Raw genomic sequence first — 5,292 nt, 5'->3', positions numbered from 1 at the left:
TCATCTGACGACGGTTTAACGTGTCAGTCTTGAATAAGTGCAGCCAAGCTGACAGATAGGCACGCACAAGATTACAAAGTATTGGCTTAGGATGTTTTTATGGACGCGGTGCCTGCCAAGCATGACAGCTAATTCCAGAATTTACTAAATTTGTGGAGGTATTGTTTCTCTGTGGACGACATAAGCAGGCAGCTTAACAGGACCACAAGAATGTCCGTCCGTGATGCAGAACAACATGTGCTGCCTAGTCTGTGAGTTAGATGGTAAATAACTTGCACTGTGGCTCCTTTTTCAACACGTTAATGTCTGAAAGACATAAAGATTTTTACTTCTAAGCGGCTGATCCAAATGTAGTTATTTTAGCCACCTGTGGTGAGGAGTAGATTTGCCAACGCACACTCGACTCAACACTTGGAGTAACGAGCTGTTCAAGTTCACAAAATTTGATTTATTGAGCAATAAACTCTGGATGACTTTTCCAAGAGAAAACAAAATAAAAGATTAAACATAAATATGACATAAAGTGTAGTTAAAAAAAATAAAAACTGTTGCCATATAACACCAAACAAACATTTCACTCACAGATTTAAAGGCTCCCAATCAGGCCCGTATCAGAATACAGGAGCAGCACAATGTACACAAAATCATCATCATGACCAACTTTGATCTACACTGGACTACATGAGCTGCTGCTACATAAACAAAAGGTAATAATTATTTTATCACATTTTATCAGTGTTTTAGAGGAAAAAGATAAATATACAACTATGTCTCTCCTGTGGGATTTCTTGACTAAAAATTGTTAGTGTGGCTCCAAGAAACGGGTTAATAAAGCGTTTCATCTCTTAAAAAGATTTATGTCACATAAGCTAACCAATCAGTGTCAGTGTTGATAATCAAGCCTATAAAACATAGACATTTTTTTTCCCTCTTGCCTGTGTATGACATCAGTAAGAGCAGATAACCCTAATGAGGTCACATGAGGCTAGAAGTACTGGTGTGAGTCAAAATCTTTCTAATCCTTCCAACAGTTTTTACCCCTCAGTCGGCTGATGTCATCATCCCAGTTTGGCGTGCGGGCGGTGTGGACGTCCAACTTTACGAAGGTGATCATTCGAGAATGAGGTGACATAGAATGTTAAAGTTGATACGTTTTCTACTGAAAATCTGGGACGAGTTCAGATCTCAGTGACCTTGACCTCAAAGTCAAGGTCAAGTTCTTGGAAAATCTTGTGAATGTGATACCTCAAGAAGTCACCTAGGATGTTCAAACTTTTACCACAAGTGCATCTAGCAGAAGGCTGATGGGTAGCACTGGTGACTGACAGTATTTTTTCACTTTCAGGTCTCTGTGATGTCATTGAGAGTGAACGCTTTTGTATGATGATCCCAGCCACTGTGAGCTCAGAAACCCCACCCACTGCACTTCAAACTTTCTATTTGTGAGGGCAGCTAATCAGAATAGTTTGTTTTAGATCAAGGATGAAGTGACAGGTTGAGTCACGGCCAACACAAGTACATAAGAAATGTTTTGTAAGCCCATGAATTAAAGCTGGAAGTAAGCTTAGGCTAAAACAGCAGAGCAAATTAAGTAAACCTTAAAAACATTATTTTCTTCAGTAAAATTTACTAACAGCTCACTTAATAGAGGTAAACTTAAAAGTATTTAACACAGCTGAATAGATCTGAACAAAAGTGAATTTAATTTAAATGAAATGAGCGAAATGGGAGGGGGATGGCAATAAGTCTTCCACAGGTGATGAAAAGGCAGCGTGCGAGCGTGTCATTTAATGTATTGTTAGGCTAATTTCTCGACAGCCTCCTGCAGAGACACATTGTTTCATTTCAATATCAAACGCCTGTGAGGAAAAGCTTTTTAAAAGGCGCACTAATTGTTGTAATGGTCTGTTCTTCTGCACCTCTCCCGCAACCTCTCTCTCCTCCTTTCACACTGTATTATAATGACCCGCTCCCGTCTTCCTCTCTCTCTCGATCCACGCACACACCAGCACAGATTTTTGAGTGACAGTTTAATGAGAAGTGCTTTTCCATTAAACAGACAAAAGGAGAGAACGCATCAATTAACACCCACTTACAAACAACACACACGCGCACATACACATTTCTAGATGCGTGAGATTTTGTGCTTCGTTCTCTATCACACACACACACACACACACACACACACACACACACACACACACACAGATTACAGATGAATTAATGAAATAACTCATAAGTAAACCAATGCATTGATCCCGGTCACATTTTATATGTCTGAACGCTGTTACAGCTACACTAATATATGTTTATTTTAAAACAATATTTTCAGTTGAAAATGATCTATGTGCAGATCTTTATCCAGGGTACACATGTGAGTGCTGGATTAAACAGCAGGCAGAGAGAAGATGGTGTAAAAACTGAGGCTGGTGAATTCTTCCAAGGACCAGTGATGAGATGGAACTGAAAGTTGCACATGGGTGTAAGGCGGTTATGGAGGTGGAAAACAGATTGGAAGCTGCTGCAAAGCAAATATGACAAAAGAGCAGTGCCAGCAGGAAACCGTGGCAAGGAGGACCCACACAAGAAAGATGGAAATAATATATGTCAGTCTAGCTACCATGTGTTGCCTTAATTATTGTGATTGGGAAGATCCAGTCAGGAAGCAAACATCTGTGTCTGGAAATGCTCATTTTCTTCTTTTGTTTTAAAACTTTTTACACTTAAACTTCAGACTATGTTTACTAAATGAGCTCAATCCTCACAGGTGTGGTTAGTTTTCATTTTTGCTGTTTTTTTTTTTTTAAATACAGTGCAAAACACATTTTTTCTGTGTGTTTTGAGAAAAGAACTCCCAGAAGTACATATGCAGCATGGTCAGCCACAAAATTCAACGAGTTCCCGCCTCCTACACATTCGTCACTGCGCTCTCAACGCAGCCAAACGCTCCATGACATCATTTGTATCCGACAGAAACAACACGAAGACAACCAGGTGACCGTATATCTGCTGCATGGCTTTTTGTCACACTTGTGCACGCATTCCACTCGTTTCAAAAATTAGGATCAGATCGCTTTGAACCCCGGCCGAGTAGGTACTAATAAAGTACCTGGTACCAGGTACTACCATCCAATAGAAAAACGAGCTGAGGAAAAGGGTTGTTTGTAAATACAAGCAGTACTTTTTTCCACCCTGATGCAACCTGTTAGTAAATCTGACCCTTAGTCAGCAAAACGTTTCCAAAAGTTATATTTAAGGTCTCGGTCACACAGATCTAGAGTCCAGTGGCTGCTGGAGGTTTCTGGCTGCCATCAGGTGAAATTGCTTGCAGGAAAGGCATACACCTTTTTGCATCTGCTTTGGTCACTAGCAGATTGTTGTTATTGCCATAGTTTGATAGTGTTTACAGGCAAGATGCCAACCTGCCTGTAAACACTCAACAATGTTGAAGAAGTGCTACTCGAAGAGCAAAAGGAAAATATTCACATGTAAAGTAAAAACTGTGACTTACTGCTGAAGCCTTTATGCAGATTTGATGTGTTTCATCCATCTCTGTTCCCAGTTTATGTTCAACTTTTCACAGTTTCACTGCAGCTTAGCAAGAAGTTTGCAAGTGTTTGCAGACAAATTGGCAAACAACAGGCAAAGAAAGCAAGTGCAAGATTTTCAGTGCAGCACCGTATTCCTATTCCTGTGCCCAGTTTCATATTACACAAATAAACCTCCAGAAATCATTCAGCCACCGGCTGCAGAATACAAACTTTTCCTCCAGGCAGAGTTTGCAGCTGGTTTCTGAGGGATTTCTAGCTTTTGTGACTGGAGCCTAAGGTGTCCTTAAATGCCAGGAAAGCATACATAACACATAACGAGACATAAAACTTCTACATTTTCTAATGAAAGCATCGGTGTACACATGTCCTGAATGACTATTTCACTGCCTCTGCATTTCAAATCAAAACAATGTCTTTACTTGATCCTTATACAGAAAAGCATGTGTGTGCACTTGCTTTACATTTAAAACTGTAAGGATATTAAAAGCTGAAATTCAGCCTAGTAAATCAAAAACGTAGCAGAGAAAAGTCAGAGAAAGCAACTGAGATAAAGTCTATATTTGGTAGGAAAAAATCTGTGCATTTCTCCCTATATATTTGGTTTTCTTCATTTCCCTTATTCACTTTTCATTTCCTGAAAATATTCTGCTTCCTCTGAGCATATGCAGAGGGATTATAACAAATACTTCTCCACATATATTCTGTGGTGTTTGTGTTTATTTCTGGAACACAGCTCAGTATATTGCCAGGCAACTACAGCAGTGCAGAGAGTTTCAATTTTATACTCTGTGTGCTGTAGGTGAGTAATCTGATGGTGTGTGTGTGCTTTTTGTACGAATTTATGGGTGTGAATATTACTCAGACTAAGAAATACTTGAGGTCTAGTTATGAATGTAAAATATGTGAAGGTCAGCCACACCTCATCAGAATAATGACAATAAAAATTGATTTTGAAAGGTGGGGTTAAAAATGACTCTTTATGCAGGTGATTTCTTGCTGTCATAAGCAAATGGCTGTTGAATGTGCAATCACCATAGCAACCAAAAAGCTGGAGGAGAAGCTTGTTGGAGATGCGGCACATTTTTTTAAATTTAAGACCCACATGGAGACGTGTAGATGAAGCAGAAAACACACCTTTGTTAGGTGGAAGTGAAGTCCAGTAATCAAATAACCAAGTAAAATAAATCCAGAGAGATGCAGGAAAACACACCAGAGAGGCAAACGGGCAAAAGACACACACAACAATCAGGGTAGTGGAAACAGCAGGGTAGCAGGTGAAGACAAGCAATGACAAACACAAGACAGCAGAGATACATAGTTACCAAAGTAAAGCAGGAAATGAGGAACAGTGACTGAACTGAGGAAATATGAAACATGAACTTTCATGAGAGGGGAGGGCGGATGAGGTAAAGTGGCTGGACTGGGACAAATCGGTCCTGCCATATTTGGTTTTTATTATCGATATTGGAACAGTTTTCCTTTTTAATCAGGTTAGTACAGTTGTTGCATTAGTTCTTAGCTTTAGCTTTTAGATGTGGCTCATGGTCAAAGTCACTTGAAGTTACTTGAATCTGTCCCTTTCTAATTACGTCCCTACGTCCCCTGTTAATTTCACCTCCGTCTTTCTCCTCCTCATGGTCTCCTTGAGACTGCGCTCCCTCCTCCTGCTCTTCTCTACACAGTCACAGCCTCCTGTGACTGTGAGGACTTGTTGCTGGTACAGCTGTTGACGATGCATCAG

At 40.0% G+C, this 5,292-nt stretch overlaps 1 long non-coding RNA gene across 1 annotated transcript; it reads left to right on the top strand.

Annotated features, from left to right (window-relative positions):
• Nucleotides 1–584: 584 nt before the first annotated feature.
• LOC109197536 (uncharacterized) lies at nt 585–3,187 on the top strand. Its single transcript, XR_002058593.2, has 3 exons — nt 585–707; nt 1,032–1,106; nt 1,346–3,187. It is a non-coding gene; the product is annotated as an uncharacterized LOC109197536 (long non-coding RNA).
• Nucleotides 3,188–5,292: the final 2,105 nt, after the last annotated feature.

Source organism: Oreochromis niloticus, linkage group LG16 (assembly GCF_001858045.2).
Source record: "Oreochromis niloticus isolate F11D_XX linkage group LG16, O_niloticus_UMD_NMBU, whole genome shotgun sequence".
Lineage (NCBI taxonomy): Eukaryota > Metazoa > Chordata > Actinopteri > Cichliformes > Cichlidae > Oreochromis > Oreochromis niloticus.
The sequence above is the reverse complement of the archived record's forward strand: the minus strand, read 5'-3'. Positions and strand labels throughout refer to the sequence as shown.